Genomic DNA, 27,231 nt, shown 5'->3' on the forward strand with positions numbered 1-27,231 from the left:
GATTTACTTCTTTGTAAAGATAGTCACAACATCCACCCCACAGGAGTGTAGTGAGCCTTGTGTCAGATACCCCCATGCAAGACAACAGACACAAAAATGTAATAGGGATGGCCCAGTGAGTGAATTCCGTTTTCAGGACCCACACGGTGGAAAAAGAACTGATTCCCAAAAGTTGTCCTCTGACCTCCACAACTGCTCAGTAAACATTTCCTGTCCACATATGAACCAGAAATGTGAGCCACACATGTAACTTCTCATTGTTTGCTAGCTACACTAAAAACAATCCAGAGGGCTGGGGGGAGGCGTCCCTCAGTTTAGCGGACTTGCAGAAGGGTCCCGAGTTCCATTCTTAGCAAATCTAAGATTAAAAAGGAATTTTAGTTGTCTTTTGGGGGGGGGTGCTGGAAAGATGGCTCAGTGGTTAAGAGCACTGACTGCTCTTCCAGAGGTCCTCAGTTCAATTCCCAGCCCTCACAGCTGTCTGTAAGTTCAGGATCCAACACCCTGACACGGGCATACATAAATGCAAACACCAATGCACATGAAATAAATTTTTTTAAAAAAGGACAGCATAGTATGGTGGCACATTTCTATAATCCCAGTACATGGGATGCAGAGGCAAAATGACCAAGAAATCCAGGGTCATTCTTTTTTTTTTTTTTTTTTTTTCCGAGACAGGGTTTCTCTGTGGCTTTAGAGGCTGTCCTGGAACTAGCTCTTGTAGACCAGGCTGGCCTCAAACTCACAGAGATCCACCTGCCTCTGCCTCCCAAGTGCTGGGATTAAAGGCGTGCACCACCAACGCCCGGCGTCCAGGGTCATTCTTGGCTACTGGTGTTCAAGGTCAGCCTGGGTTACATGAGACTGTTTCAAGAAAACAAAAAAACAAATGAATAAATAATTTTAGAAAAACAGTGGAATTGTCTTCAGTAATATAATCATCATTATCCCCAAACATAATTGATATCCTAAAAATTTATTATTCTTACATTATTTTTCACAGGAAGTCATTAAGATATGGTAAGTGTTTTACAGTTCAGCCTGTCTCAGTTTGGATCAACCACATTTCAGGGACTGAATGGCCACCTAGGACTGTGGCTACTGATTGGACAATGCTGATGTAAGAAAGTCCAAGTGGGCATTAAAAGTCACTGAGCCTTGAGGTTGGCTGATGTTTTGACACAAGAAGAAAAGGAAGATGGGCAGAGAATGGTGTGAGGGGAGGAGAGAGGAGAGGAAAGGAGAGGGGGGAGGAAAGGAGAGGGGAGGGAAGGAGAGGGGAGGAGAGGGGAGGAGAGGGGAGGGGGAGGGAAGGAGAGGGGAGGGGAAGGGAGGGAAGGAGAGGGGAGGGGAGGGGAGGAGGAGGGGAAGAAGGAGAGGGGAGAAGAGAGAGAGGAGAGGAGAGAGGGAGGGAGGGGAGGGAAGGGGAGAGGAGAGGAGAGAAAAAAGCTGCTTTTTCAGGAAGGGAAGCAATAGCATTATGGGTACTCTGTCTAATTCTGTTAGACCCTCTCCTAGGACTGGATCTGAAGCTCACCTAGACCCTCTTGCATTCCTGGGTTTAGGTCCCAGAACGGAGGAGGAAAAAAAAAACAGAAAGAAGAGAAAAGAAAGGAAACCCCTACTAGTGTTGGCAACCCCCCTCTTTTTTTTTCTTTTTTGGTTTTTCGAGACAGGGTTTCTTTGTGGCTGTGGAGGCTGTCCTGGAACTAGCTCTTGTAGATTTGGCTGCTCTTCAACTCACAGAGATCAACCTGTCTCTGCCTCCGGAGTTCTAGGATTAAAGGTGTGCACCACCACTGCCAGGCACTCCCCCCCCCCTTTTTTTTATTTTTCGAGACAGGGTTTCTCTGTGGCTTTGGAGGCTGTCCTGGAACTAGCTCTTGTAGACCAGGCTGGCCTCGAACTCACAGAGCAGGCACCCCCCTTTTAAACTGCTTTTATTTACATACTTTACATATGGGTGTTTTGTTTGAGGATATCAGATCCCATAGGATTACGGTTATAGATAGTTGTGAGCCACCCTGTGGTTGCTGGGAACAGAATCAGGACCTCTGGAAGAACAGCCAGCGCCATATACCAACCAGCCATCCCTAACCAGCCCTAGCTGCCCGTTTTTTTTAAAGATCTCCCATAACCAGATGCTATCCTAAGCTCTCTGTACTAATTTTCTCAATAAACTCTCATGCATTGCTGAACAGGATATAAAACTTTGGCACGGGGCTGGAGAGATGGCTCAGTGGCTAAAGGTGCTCACACCTCTCCCAGAAGACCTGGGTTCTATTCCCAGCATCCAAATCAAACAGCCACAACTACCTGTGACTCCGTTCCTGCACACACAGAGTTACATATAAACTCGTGAATGTGTGGGCTCGAATCTGTGCATGGGTACACACTCACACTTTTTGAAAAGATGGAGAGTTCTTTTTTTTCTTTTCTTTCATTTTTTAAAGTTAAACCCAAGTTTACTTTATGACCCAGAAATCTCCTCCTAGATATCTGATACTCAGGAGAAATGGAAGGATTTGTAAGAGATGCTAACAGTCACATTTTCCGTAATTACCGATAACCAATAATGACTCAAATGTTCATAATGGATGACTACATCATCAAAGTACGAGGCAGTCACAAAAGGAATATTATTCAGCCGTTAAAAAAAACTACTGAAACATGTAACATCATCGTTGAACCTCCAAAATTGTTCTAAGTAAAGGAAACAATACCCACAGAGCTATATAATATATGGTTCCATTTATGTGAAATTTCCCTAAAAGGCAAATCTAGAGAGACAAGCAGATTAATGGTTGTCTGGGGCTGGGAAAGGAAGGGGAGTGATTGCTAACGGGAACTGAATTCATGGGGGATGATGAAATATTATCAAATTGATGTGGTGATGGTGGCACAGCTCTGTAAATATGCAAAAAAATCACTGTATACTTAAAGCAGATGAATTTTATGGTATGTAAATTACAGCTCAATAAAGCTCTTAGGAAACAAAAGAAAAAGTTGCTCATAGCAATGCAGACCTATAGTCTAGAGGGAGACCAAGGCAAAAGAATCACCTGCACCCACAGGTTCACACCAGCCTGGTCAAGATCTTGACTCTGAGAAAAAGAAGAGAGGAAAAAAGAATTTTCCTAATACCTTTTGGTATATATAGCATTATTATCCTTAGTCATAGTTTGCTTAGGAAAGGGACAATGCTTGTCACAAACTGCAGTGCTCCTAAGTGTCACAAACTGCATCTCACTTCCTGGGCACTGCTTGGCTGTGTCCTCTATTTCTCTGGGCCCTTTAACTTACACATTTAAACTTTATTTATTTATTTATTGGCTTTTCAAGACAGGGTATCACTGTGTAACAGCCCTGGCTGACCTGGAACTCACTCTGTAGACCAGACTGGCCTCAAACTTAGTAATCTGCCTGCCTCTGCCTCCCCAATACTGGGATTAAAGGCATGCGCCATCATGCTTGACTCATTTAAACTTTTTAAATTATATCTTTTTTTTTTTTTGACAAGGTCTCATGTAGCCCTGGCTGGCCTCGTTTTCCTTAGGTAGCTAAGGACAACCTTGAATTCCTGATCCTCCTGCCTCTACTGGGCTTACAAGTGACTGCTACCCACAGCCAGTTTATTTGATGCTCAGGATAGAACCCACACATATGGTGCTAGCCAGCTTTTCAATTCACAGCAACTGTTTCTTAGATACTGAAGGTCTGGGAGCGGGCAGAAGTCCTGGGGTAAGTCTGGCTGGCTGGGAAAGCCTCCTCCTGAGAACACTTTGGTGGCAGCTGGTCCAGTCATGTGTAGCAAGCTCCTTACTCCCCCTCCTTAGTGCTCTCTTCTCCTAAGGGAGGGAGAAACTTGGCTCCAAAACTGAGGCTAGAATCTAAGCCAGAGCCCTGACCTGATCCCTACCCTTGGAGCCTCCTAGATCTGGAAGCATGAAGACAGAGGTCTGACCTCAAACAAAACCAACAAACCAGAACTAACAAACCATCCGCTGCCTGTGACTTTACTTATTCTGTAGGACAAGTATAGAAAGTTGAAAGTCCTGGAAACTTAATTCAAGTCCCATGTTTCCCTCTTTTCTGGCCTGGACATCTCTCCCCCAGGTCTCATGAAGCCCAGGCTAGGCTCCAATTCACTTTGTAGCCCTGGATGACTAGAACTCACTATACTCCTCCACCCTCATCCTCTTGAGTTCTGGGACCACAGGACTGTGCCTTGCAAGCCCAGTGGTCCCATCTCCAAACTCAGTATCAATGATCAACTGACTGATCTATTTCAAGCCTTGTTTCTGTTTATACAAGAACCCACATGGCAGCAACTCACAACTGTCTATAACTCTAGTTCCAGGGGATCTGGTGCCCTCTTCTGGGCTCCTTAGACACTGCACACACACGGTGGACACACATATCTATACACATGAGACAAAAAAAAAAAAAAAAAAACCTCAACATTAATGCTCCCCTCAGATTGCTCGTGAAGATTTTGGTGCAAGAAGTGAAATTCACTTCATTTTACCATGTTATATAGATCACCTTTATTACACTGTAAGTTGATAGGTTTGGAGTTTGTTTTTAGACATGGTTATGTAGCCCAGGCTGTTCTTAAACTCATGATCCTCCTGCCTCTGTCTCCTGGATGCTGGGACTACAGGCATGTGTCACCATGACCTGCTAATATTGTCAGAGTTTAAATAATTCCCCCAATCATCAGGAAAGCGCAGAGAAAGAGCTGGCCACGTGGCTCATCGAGTAAGAGCATGCGGTGGAAAGCCGACCAGCCGAGTTCAACGCCCGGTTCTGCGTGGTGGAAGAAGAGAACTGACGCCCGCAAGTTGTCCTCCAACCTCCACATGCCTGCTGCGGCACAAGCATGAATACATACATACACAAAAATGAGTACATGTGGGGCTCAGAGGTGGCTCAGTGGTTCAGAGCCCTGGATGCTCTCACATAGGACACTGGTTTGATTCCCAGCACCCACACGGCAGCTCACAACTGTCTGTAACTCCTGTTCCAGGGGATCAGATGCCCTCTTCTGGATTCTGTGGGCATTGCATGCACATGCTGCACAGACATACATGCAAGCAAAACACCCATACACATAGTAAATAAATACATAAATAAGTAAACTAAAAAAATAAATACTTGTAAAAATAAATTAGGGTGGCCATTGATGGCACACACCTTTAATCCCAGCACTCGAGAGGCAGAGACAGGTGGGCTTCTGTGAGTTTGGGGCCAACCAGGTTTACTGAGCAAGTTCCAAGACACTCTCTGAAGACACAGAGAAACCCTGTCTCAAAAAACCAAAAATAAATAAGCAAGTAAAATAAGAATGAAGAAGCTTGAGAAGGCCAGTGTGGTGGCATGTTCCACTACTCTCAATATTCATTCAGGAGGCAGAGGCAGGAGGATCAGCATGAATTGGAAGCCAGCCCGGTCTATACAGTAAGTTCCAGGCTGGTTACAGCTACCCAATATCAAGAAAAAGCAAAAGAGATGACTAAAATAATGAACATAGTAAGAAGAGAGTGGTGGTTAGTGTTCATTGTTAGCTCGACAGACTCTGTTGTTACCTGGGCACATATCTTGACAGAGATGATCTTCACTGATGTGGGAAAACCCATCTTAGCTGGGTGGACTCTTCCCTGGGTGGGAGCTTCTGGTGCCCATTAAATCCCATGGGCTGGGATTAAAGGTGTGCGCCACCACACCCCACTAGTTTTTAATTCTAATGCAAACCATGGCATCTAAGATATTTGCGAGTCAGGTATAGTAGTGGTGCACGCCTTTCATCCCAGCACTGGGGAGAGATAAGTAGATCTCTGTGAGTTCAAAGCCAGGTTACATAGTGTGTTCCATGTTAACCAGTGCTATATAGTAAGACCCCATCTCAAAATAAACAAATAACATTTTTAATAAACAAAAGGATTTCAATGAATGTTTAAGTAGGCAATAATGTTGGGTTCAAATTTTTGAAAATATTGAGTGCAGGGCAGTGGTGGTGGCACACGCCTTCAATTTCAGTGCTCTGGAGGAAGAGGCAGGTGAGTCAGAGGCCAGTCAAGGGCTACATAGTGAACCCTGTCTCAAAAATAAATAAATAAGTTGAAAAAATAAAAAGATTGATTAAATAAATTTTTAAAATTGAAAGATTGGGCTGGCGTGTGCTCAGTGGTAGAGTACTTGCCTGTCCTGTCTAAGACCCTGGATTTGATACTCAGCAGTGAGAAATAAATAAATTAAATTAAAGTGGGGCTGGGCAATGGCTCAGTAAAGTACTAGCTATTCATGAACGAAGCCCAGAGCTCACGAGAAAGAACTGGACACTTACAATCCCATCGCCACAGAGTTGGGGACAGCAGGGTCCCCGGGCTTTGCTGGCCAGTTCATCTAGCAGGATCAGTGAGCTTCAGGTTGAGTGAGGTATCTTGTCTCAGAGAACAAGGTGGAAAGTAGTTAAGAAGTCATCCCAACATTGACCTCCTGCCTCCACATGCAGATGGTAATACATACATACACAAATAACTAAAAAATAATTCATACATAGGGCGGGCGGGAAGTCTTCCTGCTCATGCCCATGCCCGCCATCCCCCAGCTGTAGGGCTGCTAAGGTATCAGAAGAAAAGACCTAACATCTTGCCACTAGGGAGGGTCTGCTTGGCTTGTTCTGAAGCCGCGAGGCACTGAGCCACCTTGCTTTGCAGGATCTCTGCAGCTTAGCTTCAGCCTGATTTCCTGTTCTTTTTGATGCACCACTGCTTCCTGCTGGTCCCTCAGGGAGATGGTCGGTCCCTTCTCCCTCAGAGCCTTCCCCTGAGGCATCCCCACAGGTTCCCCTCCCACCTCCAGGTCCCGATGGTGCCTGATCCCCAGGGCATGTCCTGTGTGATTCTTATCTTCTGACAGGGGTTGATAGGACTGAAGAGGCCCCTAGACTACACCTGAGTGGCCTCGGATCAGATATAGCACCTGAGTTGGTTTGATGTGGGTTTTTTTTTCTTTTCTTATCTGCACAGTGATTTCAAAATTAGAGGCTTTCACCTAAGAATCCGATTTTCTATATTTACCTGAAATACTGGCACACCTGGTCATGGTGTGCCTTCGGGTTCAGTGACATCACACTAAGTGAACTACACTGTTCCTTTTGAGAGGAATGTGGACATCATGGTCTTCCTGTGGGTCAGTGTGGTGGACTAGAGACCAGCCGTCCACAAATGCCTACAACGGCCCTGCCATGAAACTCACGCATACACTTTACACAGCAAGTGGGAATTAGTTTGCAGATAGAAGTAAGGCCATTCAAGGACCAGGACAGTGGTGGCATATGCCTTTATTCCCAGCACTTGGGAGGCAGAAGTGGGAAGATCTCTGAGTTCTCGAGGACAGCCTGGCCTACAGAGCAAGTTCCAAGACAGCCAGGGAGTTACAGAGATACACAGAGAAGCCCTGCTGAGAGAGAGAGAGAGAGTTAAGGCCATTGATCTCAGTTGTGGAGTTTACCAGGGATGGGGGTGCTCTGCTCAATTCACAAGGCTCCTTAATGTGAACAAGGAGCAGAAGAGAGTCGGGGAAGGAGGTGTGGCAGCGGGAAGATCCAAGGGATGCCATGGTGTTTGAGTTCGATGATAGAGAAGGAGCCACCGACCAAGGCATAGGGGCCAATTTAGAAGCCAGAAAAGCTGTGAAGTGGGTTTTAACAAAGGAGTGTGGTCCCTCCAGCATTCTGCTTCTAGCCCAGTGGGGTCAGATCGGTGCTCTAACTAATAGGGCCTTAGCTTAACACTAGCCTTGTCTCAAGCCATCTGGCTTGGAGTCATTTGTTAGGGCAGCAAAGAAAACTGGATACAATAGATACAGAGTGTTTTGGGTATCTAGAGCTAGAGATAGGAACTGAACTGGGAGAGCTACGTGTGTTTCACACCTGGCTTCCAGTGCTCTGGAAGCAACCTTTAATTTTTTTTGTTTGTTTGTTTTGCATGTGACTGTGTGTGCAGGTATGGATACACGTATGTGAACAGGCATATGGAGGCTGACAGTTGACTGTTGGGAGTCATCTGCCTTGCTCACAGAGGCAGGCTTTCTCAAAGGAACCCAAAGCTCAAGGACCTAGCTAGTCTGGCTAGCCAGTTTATTCCTGGCATCTCCTGTCTCCAGTCCTGGGCGCCAGAATACAAGCTAGCCAACATGCTCACCTGGGCTTGACATGGGTTCTAGGGATCTGAACTCTGGTCCTCACACATGCATAGCAAACGCTTTAGTCACTCAACCAACTAATATTTCAATGAAAGCTTGGAAATGGGGTTCTGGCAAAGCGGAGGCATGCTGAGAGAATGTTGCAGAGACGTGAGGCCTGGGGCTGCACACAGGAATGTCCCTGAAAGCTCGCCCTTGTCAGCGGCCAGTGCAGGAATTTCACCTCTGGTTGAGGCCAGAATTAGAGGGTTAAAGTGGACGGAGTGGAACATGCCCAGACTGGGTAAAAGGCCATCAAAGCTCAAGACAGGAGGATCAGATATGTGCCCTGAGGGAGGTGCAAGGCCTCGGGGCAGTTGTCCCAGACTGAAGGCCTCTTTCAGGTCATGCTATCTGCTGAGGGCATGACTGATGGTCTTATGTCAACCTGACACAAGCTAAAGTCATCTGAGAGGAGGGAACCTCAATTAAGAAAAGGCCTCCATAAGATAGGGCTGTAGGCCAGCCTATTAGTCATTTTTTTTTGTCATTTTCTTAATTAGTAATTGATTGAGGAGGGTCCAGCCCATTGTGGATGGTGCCAGCCCTGGGCTGGTGGTCCTGCGTTCTATAAGAAAGCAGCCTAAGCGAGTCAGAGGGAGCAAACCAGTAAGCAGCCACCCTCCACAGCCTTTACATCAGCTCCTGCTTCCAGTTGCTTGCTTGAGTTTCTTTCTTTCTTTCTTTCTTTCTTTCTTTCTTTCTTTTTTTTTTTTTTTTTTTTTTTGGTTTTTCGAGACAGGGTTTCTCTGTGGCTTTTGGAGGCTGTCCTGGAACTTGCTCTTATAGACCAGGCTGGTCTCGAACTCACAGAGATCTGCCTGCCTCTGCCTCCCGATTGCTGGGATTAAAGGCATTCGCCACCAACGCCCGGCCCTTGCTTGAGTTTCTATACTGACTTCCTCCAGTGATGAGCAGGGACAGTGATGTCAAAGTATAAGCTAAACAAGCCGTTTCCTCCCCAGGTGGCTTTTTGTCATGGTGTTTCATCGCAGCAAGAGTAGCCCTGACTAGGGCCGGGCGTTGGTGGCGCACGCCTTTAATCCCAGCACTCGGGAGGCAGAGGCAGGCGGATCTCTGTGAGTTCGAGACCAGCCTGGACTACCAAGCGAGTTCCAGGACAGCCTCCAAAGCCACAGAGAAACCCTGTCTCGAAAAAACCCAAAAAAAAAAAAAAAAAAAAAGAGTAGCCCTGACTAGGTAGGACACAGTGAGCGCCTGTCTGCCTTGCCTTTGCCTGTCTCTGAATACCAGCTGACCTTACCATGGGGGCTCTGCTTTCACTGCCACTATAGCCTACAGTGGCCTCTGCATCAGGTGGGCGCTGAAAAAAACGAGTACATCATAAGTTGTTATGAATAATAGGTAGGGGTGGCCTGAGTTCGACCTGCAGAGGAAGTCCATGTCACTCTAACCTAAAGCATGAAGTGAAATGTAAGGCAGACTGTTTGCAAAGGAAAACCTTGTGTGTGTGTGTGGGGGGGCGGCTAGGAAGCTACATAGATGTGCCTCACTTGCTGACAGGACTGTGAGAGCAAACGCCTCCACAGATCTCCTCCACCCTGATGCTATGGACATTTGGAGCCAGATAAGACTGTTTATCCTGTGCACGGTCGGGTGCTGAATGGTATCCTTGGCTCCACCTATACCAGATGCCAGTAGCAACCCCCATCCAAGTTGTGACAAACCAAAATACTCTCAGACTTTATCAAATGTCCCTTTTGAAAATCCCTGCCTGGCAGGACCCTGGGGAGGACTGAGGGAGAGGCGTCTGCATGCGGTCCCTCTCCACCTACCCCTTGATGCCTGTGTTCCTGGGACCTGCTCTGCCCATCCCTCTACTAATTTTGAGAATGTGCCCACTAAATAGACACAAGAGGCCCATGAGCTCCCTGCTCCAAAACTTACCTAGAAGTCAGCCGTAATGCCTGCACTACCCCTGTCATGGACAAGCCAAGGGACTTCTGTAGAACTCCTTTCCCTCCCCCCAGCCTCAGTTTCCCCATTTGCATAATGAGGAGCTAACCTAGAAGCTTTTCAAAAGGTCTTCTCTCTACAGAACTCAGTGACTGGGTGATTCACAGCTAACACAAATTCCCCTCACAAAGTCCACATTCCTCCCTAGCCTTAGTCATTCTAGTGTTTGAACTTTCTCACAAAAATCATTTGAAAAATTCTTCCAGCTTGAAAGAAAGCTAATAAAAGAAAGTAAAAGTTTCAAAACCAAATCCTAAGGAAACGGGCCACACACACACACACACACACACACACACACACACACACACACACACACACACACCCTCAATATCAAGGTATAGCCGAGAACAGGATATGAAACCTCCCAGGCAGGCCCGCTCGGAGAAGTGATTCACAGGCCTTTCTAGATGCTTCTATTTCAAGACACAACCCACCCACTGGATCTGGAGGCTCCAGAAACAAAATAAACCTTCAACAGACTGCTCAGTTTCTTATCTCAAGGCAAGGAGAATGTGTCAGATCTCAACGGCTCCAAGCAGAAGACGAGGTTGGGCCCCGTGAACTGCAGACTTACTTCAAGAAAGGCTTTGCACCCCACTTCCCTCGACTGACCCCAGTTCAGATCCTCACAGCCCACAGGTTCTTGGTCTTTGGTTTCAGAGGTTCAGGTTATTGAGGCATTGTGTGCCTTTGTCATTACAGAACTGAGGCTAGACATTCCAACTTCTGTTTACCGTTGTGCCCAATGGCTACCTTTGGCTGTGGATACCCATATTTCTTATTCCAGAAAGAAACCATGAATTTTCACATATCGTTTAAGACATAATGCTGTATGTAAAACAGAAATATAAAAGTAATTTAAGGTCAGGCATGGTGGCACATGACTTTAATTCCAGCACTTACGAGGCAAAGGCAGGCAGATCTTTGAGTTTGAGGCCAACCTGGTCTACAAAGCAAGTCCCAAGACAGCAAAGGCTATACAGAGAAATCCTGTCTCGCAAAACAAAATCTGATGATGATGATAAATATTCATTCAACAAAATGTCCATTGAATGCTTACTGTATACAAAATTCTACATATGCTGGAAACATGTGAGACCAAGTGTTGTGGGGCCCACCTGTAATCCCAGCCCTCAAGAGTCGTGGGCAGGAGGATTGCAAATTTGAGGCCAGCCTGATCTACTTACCGAGTTCTAAGTTAGTCAGGGCTACATTGTGAGACCCTGTCTCAAAAATTAATTACAGTATATATATGAAACTATCCACTATAGGAAATTCCCTGAAGAAACCATGACACCAGAATTGGCAAAATTGAAAGAAATGCAAATGTTCATGACACAGTTAAGTACATTCGTCTCTGTACTTACCCTTGGGGCTTTTTTCATTTTTTCTTCTTTTTCTTTTTAGACTTAGAAAGTCTCTCACTTTTTTTTTTCAGAATATGAAAATTTATTACTGTGTTTCCATGGTCAAAATTTAGGATCTTGGTCTCTCCTCGCCTTTGTACAGGGCCAAAAGGGACACATTGGCTACTTTAACAACCTTAAGGCAGACTCCAGGAATATTACCTACAGCATGACCTTTTCGACCAAACCCAGATACCAGAACGCCATCGTTTTCCTCAGTGAAGTTTAAGCGGCCGTCCTCGGGCACCAAAGCTGTGATCTTTGTGATCGTCTTGCCGTTTCTGATGAGCTGCGCCCTGACACGCTTCCGGACAGCAGAATTTAACTGTTTGGCTTCGACCTCGACTTTTTCCAAGCACAATTCCCTTCGCATGAGAGGCACCTCCAAAAGGGTTGGCCTTCAGGGCTGTGCCCAGGTGAGCTTTCTTGTAGTGTTTACAATGCCAATTCTGGTCCCGTCGGTGACTGCGGAGCTTCCTGGCAGTATGGAGACCACTACACTTGCCTCTCTTGCCGGCACCACGGCCGGAAAGAAAGGAAAGTCTCTCATTTTTACAGTGCAGAAGCCAGAATCATTCAGGAAAAATCACAATCAGCCCAACCTATTCTCTCTCTCTCTCTCTCTCTCTCTCTCTCTCTCTCTCTCTCTCTCTCTCTCTCTCTCTCTCTCTCTCTCTCTCTCTCTGGCAAGGTTTCTCTGTATAACAGCCCTATTTTCTTTCCTTTTTTGTTTTGTTTGGAGACAGTCTTGCTCTCTAGCTTAGCTGGCCTCAAACTCACAGCAATCCTCCTGCCTCTGCCTTCTGAGTGCTGGGATTGCAGCTGGGCTTAGATTCTCTTTTTTGCTGGTCCACCAGGTTCTGGTTTATGCCCTGATTCCTGTAGGAAACACACTGGCATGGCCCTACCCTGCCTGTTCTCTGGAGGCACATCTCCTGGCCTTCAGCCAACCCTGCCCTGTGACCCTGCTTGTACCTATGTCTGGCTGTTGTACAAGTTAGTGAATTAGGAGACAGAGGCCAGGGCCTGATACTTCATTTGATGCATTCTCGATGCCTGGTTTCTCACTGGCCCCTTATCATGGGTCTTGTTCACGGAGAGAGTTCAAGTGCTTTGCTGGGAGAAAGTCCAGGCAGCCACCTCACTCATACCTAGCACTGACAGGTCGACTGCATGTGAGCTCCTTCCGGCTTGAAAGCTAAGCGTCAGGAATTCCTGCTTGTGTGTGTTATGTATGTTCGAGTGTCCATATGTGCACACATGTTTAGGTGCATGTTCAGGTGTGTGCACATGTGTCAGAGGTCAAAGTTTGACACTGGGTGCCTGTTTTAGTCACTCTCTACTCTATATTTTAATGTAGGGTCTCACTGAAGCTCAGCAATTGGCTAGACTGGCTGTCCATCAAGTGCTTAGGACCCACCTGTCTCTGCACCCCCTCCTCCCATCACACACACACACACACACACACACACACACACACACACACACACACACACAGTGCCTGGATTTTACCTGGGTGCTGGTGATCTGAACTTGATTGCTCCTGCCTGCTGAGCCGGCCCCCAGCTCCTTTCTGCTTTTTAACGAACACACATTTTCCTCTAACATGTCTTGCACACAGTGAGTGCTTAATAGAACAGCTATTGATTGGTTGATTGATTGATGGAACACACACACTCCCGCTCGCCCCATCCCAGGCCTCATGACTTGCTCTCTTTTGTGTGTTTGTGTTATTTCCGCAGCTAGTTTAAAAACCAACCCGTCTTCCGGGCACAGTAACACACGTTTGTGCTTCTGGAAGTCAGAAAACTGAGGCAGGAGGATCAAAAGCTCAAGGCCAGCTGAGGCTATCTAGAAAAAAAAAAAAACCCATGGTGCCAATGAGATGATTCAGTGAGTAAAGGGGCTTCATGACCTGAAGTCAAATCCCAGAAGCCACCAGGGAAGGAGAGAATCAACCGCACAAATTGTCCTCTGACCTCCACAGGATTCGCGCACACATGCAAAATAAATAAATAAGTAAAACCATAAAAGCCTCTGGGCATTGGTGGCGCACACCTTTAATCCCAGCACTCGGGAGGCAGAGGCAGGCGGATCTCTGTGAGTTTGAGGCCAGCCTGGTCTACAGAGTGAGTTCCAGGACAGCCTCCAAAGCTACAGAGAAACCCTGTCTCGAAAAACCACAAAAAAACAAACAAAAACAAAAACAAAAACAGATTCTCTTTATGTAGCTCAGGCTAGCCTCAACTTGTTTCCTCCTCTCTCTGCCTTCCCAGTGTTAAGATTTCAGGCTGTGTCACCATGCCTGGATAGATGTAAATTTTTTTTTTAATATTATGGCTGGTTTTTGTTGTTTTTAAGATTATTTAGTTCTGGCCAGGCGTTGGTGGCACACTCTTTTAATCCCAGCACTCGGCAGGCAGAGGCAGGCGGATCTCTGTGAGTTCGAGGCCAGCCTGGTCTACAGAGCTAGTTCCAGGACAGCCTCCAAAACAATACAGAGAAACCCTGTCTCGAAAAACCAAAAAAAAAAAAAAAAAAGTTCAAAGCCAGCCTGGATGACAGAATGAGTCAAGGGCAGCTTGGGCAGTTTAGTGAGACCCTGACTTACAATAAAATGTAAAAAGAGAGGCCTGGGATGTAGCCCAGTAATATGTGTGAGCATCTCTCTCTCTCTCTCTCTCTCACACACACACACACACTGAAGATGGAGTCTGAGACTGAAGTTATAAATTTAGTGCCACACCACAGACTGCTAAAGGTTATGGCAACCGCCACAGGGGAGAAAGGGGAGGAAGAGAAGGAAGAGAAGGAAGAGGAGGGTCCCAGAGGAGGGAATTTCATGCTGACGCCTCTGGGTCTTGAACTGCCAGCCTCCAGAGAACTATGGGGAAACTGATGCTGTGAGCCTTCAGGTCTGTGGGAGTTTGTAGCCACAACCCAAGGATGAATCTGAGGAGCGAGTGAGAAGAGAATCCTGGGCGAGACATTTAGGGCTGAGAGGAAGCGGCTTCAACTTGGAGGCTCTGTAGATTAGTCTTGGTACCTGCCTATTCCAAGTCTTTAGTGCTTGACATTGCTCTCCTGAGCCCCACGGTCTTCCTTGGTCAATAAGGACAGTCACAGCAATAGCTGCCATTGTAGAGTGCCAGGCAGTGTGTTCAGCCCTTTACTGAGCCCTAAGCAGACTGCACGGCAGGCCCGGGGTTACTGTCAATGAAGATACTGGGTTTGCAATTCACAGCCCCATTTTGCCACGCACGAAGAAGCCACTTTGCATCAAATCAAATGTGGTAGCTCGTGGAATGAGAGAAAACCCTGGAGTCAGACAGAACCAGGCTAGATGAATCTGCGTGACATACTGGCCCCTCTAAACCAGTGGTTCTCACCTCTCTAACACTGAGATCCTTGAATACAGTTCCTCATGTGGCGGTGACCCCAGTTATAAAATTATTTTTGTTTCTACTTTGTAAATATATTCTTGCTGCTGTTATGAATCATACCCACAGGTTGAAAATCCCTCATCTAAAACCTCCATCATTTGGGAAATGAAGTTAATACTCTATTGATGCAAGGGCACAGGAGAACATACACAATTGTGAGCTCTGCTGCACAGGGAAACGTGGTTCTAGTACAGAATAGACTGTCAGAGAGCAAGTGGGTGCCTCTGCTATACAGATGATGTATCACCCGGGGACAGTCTAGGAAGAGGCAGAATAAGAAGAACACTGCGACAGCTGGTGGCTGGTTTTCCCAGAGGAGGAATGAAGGACAGTGAGGGCCTCTTGGGCAGCTGTTTCCTGGGGTTGTGATGTCACTGGCCCATCCAGGAGGCCACAGTACCCACGCCTGCTGCTGCCTCCCAGCTGGCCGGCTCCACTTCCTGTGCCCCGTACGAGCCCCCGCCTTTTTTCTCATGACCTCAAGAGGCAGCTGGACTCTGACTCAGTGAACGACCCGCATCTGTAAGTCGGGAGAACAAGGGCCCCTCTCCGCTCCCCATGGCTCCTGTGCTTTGGGGGGGGGCCCTAGAGAGTGACTCTTGTCCAGTGATTTTTTTAAAGCTGAGTTCCTCCGAGCCTAGTGGTTCTGTGGAAGGGCTTGGGACTGGTGAAGCTGGGGAGAATGGAGCTGGATAGCCACAGGTCCCTTGAGTGACCACGCTCTGGACCACCCCCTCCAGCACCCAGGGCACTCTGCTCTCACCTTGCCTGGGTGTTGCATACGAAACCTAATATGAAAAATAGCACATTCTGCGATGGAAAGAAAGTTCTAGAACCTCTGATCTTCCATGCTGCACAAATTAAATCTTGTTAAAAGAAAGTAAGGGTCGGGAGAGATGGATCAGCAGCTAAGAGCACAGGCTGCTCTTGCAGAGGATCCAGGTTCGGTTCCCAGCACCCACGTGGTGGCTCACAACCATCTGTAACTCCAGTCCCAGGGGATCTGATGCCCTCTTCTGACTTCCATGGACACTAGGCACACATGTGCAGCATGTAAACTCAGGCAAAAAGACTCACACAGATAAAACAGAATAAATACTCTAACAACTCAAATGGGGCAGGCACAATGGCTCCGTGGGGGAAACTACTGGGAGTGAAGCATGGTGGTCTGACCTCTAGCCCACAACACATTTACAGGTGGAAGGAAAGACCCAACTCAACAAAGTTATCCTCTGCTTCCACACGTGTGATGCACATGCCTGCACACACCATGCACACAGGCATGCAAATGATAATAAAAATAAGTGAATAGGCCAGGCGTTGGTGGCACACGCCTTTAATCCCAGCACTCGGGAGGCAGAGGCAGGCAGATCTCTGTGAGTTCGAGGCCAGACTGATCTACAGAGCAAGTTCCAGGACAGCTGTCAAAACAATACAGAGAAACCCTGTCTCAAAAAACAAACAAACAAAAAATAAGTGAATGGTAATAAACACAGTCTCTCTGGCAGCAGCTATGGTGGTTCTGGTCTTCTGTGGCTTACCTTGTGGTCCCCTGAAAAATGGCATCAGAGTGGCTATCTCTGATGATGTCATTATATTATCCTGTGACTCAAAAACACGCAATTCTTTGGTGCCTGGGGAAGTGAAGAAAGGCTGAAAGGAGGTACTCTTCTTCTCCATAGCAAGGACAAGAACACTATCCTGCAGGAGAACAAGGAGACCCCACAACTGGTGTGGTTACCTGCTCTGTGGATGACCCCTAACTACCTTTGTCAAGATTTGCCAGGCAAAGACTACCACTGTGATCTCTAGACACAAGCTATATGACCAAGAAGGACAGGAAAAAGGATCTTGGTCGTCACCTGGGTGGGCATACCTTAAGAGCAAAGAAATTGGGACAGGGCAATGGTGGTGCATGCCTTTGATGCCAGTATTCAGGAGGCAAAAGCAAAATCAGGGGGATCTTTATGAGTTTGAGGCCAGTCTGGTCTACAGAGAGAGTTCCAAGATAGTCAGAGCTATACAAAGAAACCCTCTCTCAAAAACCAAAGAAGAAAAAAACAAAAACAAACAAGCAAAAAGACAAAACAAAACAAAAAAGAACCCATAAACAGACAAATCTGAGTGCACCAGGCTTTGGGAACTGCACTGTCTCGGGCTCCTACTCTTAGGGAAACTGACATTTGTGGGGGCACCAGTAAATAAGCAATCAGATAAGTCAACAAGGAAAGGCCAAAGGATATCTTGGGGGTGTGATTTCTTTTTCCTTTTCTACCACCATTCATCATGTTACAGATAAAATGACTGAGGCTCAGAGAGGTATATCATTTCTCCTGAGATAACACAGCAGAGCGTGATCTTAAGTTCTGTTGATCCAGAAGCCATACACTTAAGCATTACTGACTATGAAGGCTATCAGCTCATCCAGGGTGCTAGAGAAATGATGTCTGCTTGCTTCGGAGGAGGGCTGACTGGGCTGTTCAAGCCATTCTGGAGTCTTAGTATGATGGCCCCTCGAGTGACATATGAGGTCTTAGGCTCCCCTTTTCCTGCATTGTTCTCTCCAGCCTTCCAAATGAAATCCCTCACGTCCGGGGCAGAGAAAGGGAACCATGACTGTTGAAACTGTGCTGGCATGAGGCATGACAGTGTCTGCAATCATCTCTGTGGGTTGTGCAATCGAGACAAGTGCTGAGACCGTGACTCACAAGTTTTACGTCAAGAAGGGAATTCCAAACAAGGACGACGGACAGCCTAGCCTGCCTTCAGAGAGTGTCCTTTCACAGCTGTGGCCACCTCAGCCCCTGACTCCACTCCTCAGTCACCACCAGCATCTGGGATGCAGATGGGACCTGTCAGCCCTCCTCTCCGTGGTCTCTCGAGGACCATGTGGCTCTTTTTGCCTCCCATAGTTCCTTGGGCTGGTGCTCCTGCTGAGAAGCCTAGTGGGTCTGGACTCTAGTCCTGTCTCAGCACTCAGCTGGTGGTGCCTTTGGTGTATTTTTAGTCCTCCTCAGAATCTTTATCTAATGGAAGACCAGCATGATGGCGCTTGTGGGCCATCTCAGCACTTAGGGTCTGCAGCTAGGGGACTGTCAAGTTCCAGACCAACCTGAGCTACACAGGGAGACCCTGCTTCAAAGAAAAACAAAATCCAAAACAAATAAATGGGAGAAGTGGGTGGGGGCTGGTGCCTGCCTCCCGGGGACTGTGGTGGGGTCATCAGCTCTGAGAGGGCAGTGTCCTTGTCTGCTTCATTCGGAGTTGCATCCAGGACCCGGGAAGGGAGCCCATACAGAAGACGCTATTAGCTAGTTTCCCCTTGGTTCATTTTGGCTCACAGGAAGGTTGAGGCAGCGGGTCACATGCCCGGGCTCTGTCCATTCTCCCCATTCTGCTGGGGACTCCCCTGCCCCAAGAATGGTGCCACCAACAGGTAGTGTGGGCCTTCCCATCTTCATTAATCAAACCTGGAAACTCACTCACAAACATGCCCAGAACTTCATCTCCTAGACAATTCTAGATCTTTTCAAACCGAGACTGAATTCTTTTTTTGTTTGTTTGTTTGTTTGTTTGTTTTTTTCGAGACAGGGTTTCTCTGTAGCTTTGGAGCCTGTCCTGGAACTCACTTTGTAGACCAGGCTGGCCTCGAACTCACAGAGATCCGCCTGCCTCTGCCTCCCGAGTGCTGGGATTAAAGGCGTGTGCCACCAACGCCTGGCCCGAGACTGAATTCTAACCATCACACAGACCCTTAACAACTTTTGAAGAATGCATGAAAATTCTAGTGGAGTGTTCAACACATAATAGGTACTCGGGGTCTGACTACTATTACTGATCCCTAATAAAATCCCAAAGTGTTCTCTTTCTCTCTTAGCATCTGGTGGTTAGGTTTGTCTTAAATGGATTTACTACCATGAATGAGGGTCCCAGACTGGACACCTGGGCTGTGGAGAGAGGTTGGGCAGGGGAGACCTCACTCCTACAAAATACAGGTGGGGTGGGGCAGCAGGGATGCTCCCTGTTGGGCTCAGCCGGGGCAGACACCTCCTCAATTTCTCTTCCGGACCCTTCTTCCCAACTGTGATCTCATTGCACAGTTCTCGAGATGTTTCCCAGGATGGGTTCGTCCTGAGTCCAGGGACCTCCTTCTTTCAGCTTTGAGAATGGACAAACCTAGAAAGGGAAATGGACTCTTTGTATTAGCTAACATCCTTGGCAATAGTAGCAGAAGGTCATCTTGGAAAGGGGCATTGTCCCTTGGAGATGAACAAGTAATTATTACCTAGCTATTCTTTTTAAATGTTCAAATTTTGTTTATTTTAGCCCGGCAGCAATGGTGCACATCCTTAATCCCAGCACTCGGGAGGCAGAGGCAGGCGGATCTCTGTGAGTTTGAGACCAGTCTGTTCCACAAGAGCTAGTTCCAGGACAGCCTCCAAAACCACAGAGAAACCCTGCCTCACAAAGCAAAATTTTGTTTGTTTTATGTGTATGGGTGTTTTGCCTGCTGGTATGTCTGTGTATCACTTGCATGCCTGGTGCCCATAGAGGCCAGAAGAGATTTTTGGATCCTCTGGACCTGGGCACTAGGGATATGGGCACTAGGAATTGAACTCAGGACCTCTAGAAGGGCAGCCAGTGCTCTTACCCTGAACCATATCTCCAGCCCTACTTGACAGTTCTTATTCTAGGTAAGACTTGTGTGTTAGAGATATGGTTCAGTTGGTAGAGTGCTCACTTAGCATGCACGAAGCCTGGGGTTTGATCTCTAGCACTACATAAAGTCTAGGCACAATGATGTATGCTTGTAATCCCAGCACTTGTGAGATGGAGACAGAAAAACCAAAAGTTCAAGGTCATCCCTGTCTATATAGTGAATGTGAGGCTAGAACAGGATACCTGCCTGAGACTATCTCAAAACTAACTAACTAATAATACCCTCTCCCCACCCAAAACAGAGTACTATTCACACACATATATAGATGGTTGGTTCTGATTGCAGTAACTGAAACGTGGGAAACCTTGAAATGACCAACATTCTCTGTGCTATTGTTATTATTGTTTTTTGGGGGGGACGCTGAAGGTCAACTCCAGGGCCCTGCACATGACAGGCAAGTGCAGAGCTCTTCCTCCAGTCCTACCATTCAGTAATTTAATTGTGCCTGGGACTTAATTTACAGAGGTCTGTGCCCTGGAGTGGCTGCACTCTGTGGGGAGCGCGGGGCAGGTCAGCAGGAGAAGAGGAGAGTGTGGCCCAGAGCCTTGCATGTGGTTTCTGTGGGAAGGATCATGGAAGCAAAGGCGAGTGTGAACAAGGTTAGGGCCAGATAACCATCATTTGAATCCTGTAGGCGGGCCTCTAGCTGCTTAGCATCTGGCCCAGGGCGACTTGGGGCACGGGAGATGCTGAGCTGGCAGGGGAAGGTGGAACAGAGAGCCTGTCTGGAGAAGGCTTGTGGCTGTCAGATTAAGATGTGGAGAATGTTCAGAAGCAAGTCATTCACCATTTGTGTGAACGAGCCAGCCCTCAGAGTAGCAGCCTCTCCTGGGTTAGTAAAGAAAATAGATCCAGGCATGGTGGTGCATACCTTTAATCCCAGCACTCGGGAGACAGAGGCAGGTGGCTCTCTGTGAGTTCGAGGCCAGCCTGGTCTACAGAGCAAGTGCCAGGACAGCCTCCAAAGCTACACAGAGAAACTCTGCCTAGAAAAACAAAAAACAAAAATGAAACAACAACAAAAAGAAGTGGGTTTCTGTAGCCCTTATTTTGTTGTTGTTTCCTGTTTGGTTTTGTTTTATTTTGAGACAGTTTCCCTGTGTAGCCCAGGCTGGCTTGGAACTGGCAGTCTCCCAGCTACCGCCTCCTGGGTGCTAGGACTACAGGCATGCATCACGACACTGGGCCCCGGATACATCCCTGGGTCCTGAGGCTCACTAAGGAATTCTAAGATGGCGTTACATCTGCTTAGGTGGGTCTTTGAGTTTGGTCACAGATGACTGCAAAGATAGAGGGTTTTTGTTGTTGTTGGTGGTGGTGGTTTTTTGTTTTTGTTTTTGGTTTTTTGAGACAGGGTTTCTCTGGCCTGGAACTCTCTTTGTAGAGCAGGCTGGCCTCAAACTCACAGAGATCCTCCTGCCTCTGCCTCTCGAGTGTGAGATAGAGTTTTAGAACGATCTTATCGACATGCTACCAGTCACTAGTGACAAAAGACTCTCAAACCTTAAATTTCTGTGTACCTATGTGTGATTCTGTGCAGCACACACAGGCACACGAGCACACATACACAGCAGTATAAGGTAATGTACATTTCTAATTCCCAAACTTAGGAGGTCACACAGGAGGATACACCGTAAATTTAGGGTCAGCCTAGGCTACAGGAGACCTTTCCTCAAGGGCGAGCAAGAGGGAAGTTGTCCCGCGCTACCGTCTCGCCAGCAAGAACGACGCAGAACACTCGGATCCTTCTGCAGTAAAGCTTTAATGCATCTTGAGAGATAGATGATCAGCTTCTTAGAGGGAGACCCCAAGCTAAGAAACCCAGCCCCTTATATAAGCCTAGGAGCTCCGAGTGAGATGTGTAGAGCCGGGATTGGTGGTTTGCACATCACCCCAGATGACGTCACGGGAGAGGCACAGTTTAAACGGTTAACTCCAACTGACAGCGACAGTTAACTCCAACTGACAGCGACAGTTAACTCTAACTGACAGCGACAGTTAACTCCAACTGACAGCGACAGTTAACTCCAACTGACAGCGACAGTTAACTCCAACTGACAGCGACAGTTAACTCCAACTGACAGCGACAGTTAACTCCAACTGACAGTGGATGTCAGCGCCATCTTCTAACGGCAATAGCGATAGCGAGGCGGCTCCTCACATCTCCCCCTATTCATTTATTTTTGAAGCAATAGGACACCCACAACTTTGGAGTGGAGATAGAGGTCAAATCCCCATGTGCAAATTCGGAACATGTACAAAGCTCCTCTCCAGGGTCTTATCCCCAGAGGAAGTCCTGACCAGTCCGATGTCTTTTTTCTGGGGGAAGGAGATCATGACATAGAACCTTCATGCAAGATGACTTATCTCCCAGGAGAAAGTCGTTATACCGCAGACCTCTCCTGTGCAGTGCTTAGCCTTGCAACTCCTTGGGCTGCTGAAGCCTACCCACTCTATCCCGTGCAATGAGACTAGCCTCGTGGGGTGCAAGAGCTGGGAGGCCAGCGACCTATTGCTTTAACATGGTTAACCAAATGTCAGGGGATGCTCCGTGTTCTAAGGCAGCAAGTGCTTGTGCCACCACCACTTTCTCCTTTTGTTTGGGCTCTGAGCGTACACACCATCCAAAGCATCAACACTATTCCACAGCAGAGAACTAGGCTAAATGATCCTACCCCCACCCATTCCTTAAAATAAGAAAATGCAGATGAAATCCAGGGGGAGAGGTCTTCCATCAGAGAAAGATCCAGATGCGTCGAATTCACTTGCAGGATCGCCATTCTCAACTCACGGAGTGTCTGCTCAAACTCAAAAGTCCAATTCTGTAATAAATGTTGAGACAGAGCTTTTGACAGGTTAGCTGCTCTTGTAAAATTCTCATATTGTACTAAGTGACACAAAGGCCAGGCAACTTTGTTCACATCCCAATTTGGCCATCTGCCACAATATATCCAATTGTTCCTGAACCAAATTAATCTGTTGGTTTACCAACATCAGGCCTCCTTGTATCTGAGAATTGGCAGTGGCCTGTTTATCTAGGACCATGGTCACAGTGGCCTATAGTTCATTAATGGTTTGAGTTGTCTGCACAGTGGCAGAAAGTGCAAGGGCCGAGGCGGTAACCGAAGCAGTAACCGCGGCGGTGGCTATCAGGCCCACAATAATAGCAGAGATCCCAAAAATCTCGCTTTTCCCTAAACAAACTCAAATTACTTGGCGCCTCAACAGGAGCTGGAATAAATCGAGGCATGCGCATTACCAAAGCAAAAGGGTGCTTAATAGCATCCCAGCATAATGCATAAAAACAATTCTAAGCAGAACAATTTATTTCTTTCTGATTCTTACCTAAGGTATCATTACTCACAACCCAAATAAAGGGCAGCTGAATAATTAGTTCTCTTAAAAGGGGTATACTTAACATTGGAGGAGGACCAATCAGATGATCCAGAGCTCTGTCCCTCACTCAGACTGTTGCCTAATGCCCCTTTCCAATCAAAAGTAATCTGTCCCTTCTCACTATCATAGGAGAAAGATCAGTACAGCTTCCATTAATTCAAAAGGATTAGCATTAGATCTTTCTGGATCCATATGAATAAAATTATCCTTTAATGAAGAAATCACAGTAAAGCACAAGCTTCCTACTAATGACAAGGTTCTCTCATCCTGAAAACTCTGTATCTGAGGATCTAAAGGCAAAAAGGCAAGCCCCAACTCTCTATTATTTGTGAAAAATCTAGGGAACACCTGGGCATTCTGCATCACTGGCATCGGTAGGGGAAGGTAGACATGATGGCCCACCGTAACTCTCCCATCATACTAGGAACCATCATCCCGAGTAGGAGAGTCTTCATCACCCACTTGGCCTCCATCCTTCTTATTCTGGAGTTGTGAAGGAGCTCTTCGAGTGAGTCTTTCAGGGATCCACAGGGGGTTTTCTTCCTCCTGTGGAAAAACACACACAGCTCCCCTGGATCTTATAAGAATAGGATCCGGGCCTTTCCAGAGATCAGTCAAGACATCTTTCCATTTTACCATTTCTTTTGGCCTATCAGGCTCTAAACTGTGGCGATCAGCCGCAGTGTGGCCTTGGGCATCACAGTTCAAGAAATTAAGGGTAAAAAGTGCCATGGATACAGCAACTCTTGGTACCGAGGGTAGAACATCCTCAATACTCCCCTTTTGTTTAATCAGATATGATTTGAGTGTACGATGGGCACGTTCCACAATGCCCTGTCCTTGAGGGTTATAAGGTAGGCCAGTTAGATGGGTAACATCCATTTGCCGACAAAACTGTCGGAATTTTTGAGAGGTATATGCTGGTCCATTGTCTGTTTTTAAAATTCTGGGTTTTCCCCAAGCACTCCAGGCCTCAAGGCAATGTTGAATCACATATGAGGCCTTTTCCCCTGTTAGGGGTGTGGCAAACATTACGCCAGAACAGGTGTCAACAGAAACATGAACATATTGAAGCCTTCCAAAAGAGGGAATATGAGTAACATCCATCTGCCACATCTGCAATGGTCTAATGCCACGTGGGTTTATTCCCATGTGGGGAGTAGGTAAGAATTCGCAGCAATTCTGGCATTGAGTAACAATTTCCCTAGCCTCTTTCCTGGATAGAGCAAAACGACGGCGCAAGGTCTCAGCCGTCACATGAAAGCGCTTATGGAATTCTTTTGCTGCTTGTGCATGGGTAGACAAGGCAGCGGCCACCAGCTTTGTAGCCTTGTCCGCTAAGTCATTCCCTAAGGACATGGGACCTGGGAGTCCAGAATGTGCTCGGACATGGGTAATGAAAACAGGAAATCTCCTATTTAACAAGGCAGCTTGTATCTTCTGAAAGATGTTAGCAACTCTGCTGGAGGATCTTATTATTCCAGCTATCTCAAGGAGATTAACTGCATTAACCACATAAGAGGAATCTGATACAATATTGAGGGGTCCTGGAAAAGCCTCAAGAACCTCCAGTACTATCAGACATTCTACAACTTGAGGTGAAGTTTCATTATATTGTTTAGATATAACCCTATCCTTGACCACATAAGCTCCCATACCAGTTTTTGATCCATCAGTGTACACCACAGTCCCATCTGGGAGTGGGTCTTTAGCTGTCACTTGTGGAAACACTATAGCCTGGTTTAGGGCAAACTGTAAAATTGGATGCTTTGGAAAATGATTATCAATTTGTCCTGAAAAGGAAGTAACTAAAACTGCCCAATCACTAGATGTGGCTGCCAAGGTCTGAACTTGTGCAGCAGTATAAGGCACAATCAAGGAATCAGGATCCCTGCCAAAATGTGTAACAGCTGCTTTTATTCCGCGAAGCGCGAGCTGTGCAACAGCATCAGGGTACCAGTCAATAATCTTAGCAGGGGAAGCATTTGGATGAATCCAAAGTAATGGTCCATGTTGCCACAGGACTGCAGTTGGCAATTGAGCTGTCTTAAAAACACACAGATTAAAAGGTAGTGACTCCTCAATTCGTTGTAATTGTGCTTCCTGTAAGGCCTCTTCCACCATCTGTAAGGCTCGGTGGGCGGCAGGGGTAAATTTTCTGGGTGAGGAGATATGAGGCTCACCCTCCAGGAGATCGAAGAGGGGTTTTAGATCAGCAGATGGAATTTTTAAAAAGGGCCTCAACCAATTTATATCTCCCAGAAGTTTCTGAAAATCATTTAATGTTTGTAAGTGGTCTTTGCGAATTTCTATTTTCTGAGGAACTATATTTTTGGGAGTAATCTTTGAGCCCAAAAAGAGCCCTGTATCTGCAATTTGAACCTTTTCTGAGGCAATCTCTAATCCCCACTGTTTTAATTCAGCCACCAGCATGGGAAAAGCCTTTTGTAAAACATCTAACTCTTTGTGACAAATAAGAATATCGTCCATATAATGGATAACGATTAAAGATGTAAATTGCTTCCTAATTGGCTCCAAAGCCTCCTGCACATATAGCTGACATATTGTTGGGCTATTGGCCATGCCTTGCGGCAGTACCTTCCACTGAAATCTCTTGTCTGGTTCCATATGATTAAGAGAAGGGATAGTGAAGGCAAACCTTGGTCTATCCCGTGGGTAAAGTGGAATAGAGAAGAAACAATCCTTAATATCTATAATAATAAGCTTCCAATCTTGAGGAAGTGCAGAAAGCAAAGGAAGGCCTCTTTGAACAGGGCCAAAAAGATGCATCTGATTGTTAATGGCCCGCAGGTCGTGGAGTAATCTCCACTTCCCAGATTTCTTCTTAATAACAAAAATTGGTGTATTCCATGGGGAGGTAGAAGGCTCTAGATGCCCCAGCCGTTCCTGTTCTTGCACTAATCTTGTGACAGCCTCTAATTTTTCAGAGGATAGAGGCCATTGAGAGACCCATAACGGCTCCTCTGTTTTCCATGGTATGGGTCGTGAAGCCTCAACGGCCCCTAAATAAAACCCAGTCCTTTTCTACCCCGATTTCCGTGTTGTGTAATGGGTTTTATTCTGCCTTGTTCTTGCCTACCCAAGCCTCTACCATTTGTATACCCCATCTTTGCCATAATGGCTGATGCCTGGGGGAGTATTCATTAGTTAGGGTCATGCCCATGGCTTGTAACACATCTCGTCCCCATAAATTTACAGGGAGTGGCAACACATAGGGGGTAAAACATCCCTGTTTGCCTTCAGCATCCCGCCAGGTTAAGGCTGAGGCACTGATGGCAGGAGAGGACTGGTATCCAAGACCTTGTAGAGAATGAGATGAAACAACAGTGGGCCAAGACTTCGGCCACCAATGGAGTGAAATAATGCTTTTGTCTGCTCCCGAATCCATTATCCCTTCAAATTCTTTTCCATTAATTAACAATTTTATTGTAGGTCTCTCATTTAGGGGTATAGCCAGATAGGCTGAATCACTTCCAGAAGATCCCATAGCCCTTTTTTGTAAAGTGTAGGTTTCTCCATCCCCGAGGGAGGGCAGCAACACCAGTTGTGCAATTCTATCTCCCTGCTTTATAGAAAATACACCCCGAGGGCTAGAACAGAGAACTTGAATCTCCTCTTTATGATATGGGTCAACAATCCCAGGATATATAATGAGTCCCTGTAAAGTTAAGGAGCCACGGCCCAGAATAAGCCCAATGGTGGCAGGGGGCAAAGGTCCAGGGGAATGGACTGGGACCGGTTGAACATTCATTTGGGGCATGAGTAAGAAGTCGGAGGCGGCACGCAAGTCCATTCCGGAGGTTCCTCGGAAACCTCTACTTCCTCTTGATTGCTTTTCTGAAATTGGTTCCCATATTTCTGAGGGCCCTGGGACCATGGGCCCCGTGACCCGTTTTTTGATTGGGGTACCTTGGATTCTTCAATAGGGGGCAGAAGCCTCCCTTTTACATCCCGGACTGACCTGCATTCGCTAGCCCTATGATAACCTTTACCACAACGATAGCAAAGCTTCGATTCTCTT

General features: G+C 46.8%; 1 pseudogene; it reads right to left on the minus strand.

The window, feature by feature from the left end:
• Nucleotides 1–11,700: 11,700 nt before the first annotated feature.
• LOC101824899 overlaps nt 11,701–27,231 on the minus strand; it is a 19,791-nt pseudogene continuing 4,260 nt past the window's right edge.

Source organism: Mesocricetus auratus, unplaced genomic scaffold, assembly GCF_017639785.1.
Source record: "Mesocricetus auratus isolate SY011 unplaced genomic scaffold, BCM_Maur_2.0 Super-Scaffold_100014, whole genome shotgun sequence".
NCBI classification, from domain to species: Eukaryota; Metazoa; Chordata; class Mammalia; order Rodentia; family Cricetidae; genus Mesocricetus; species Mesocricetus auratus.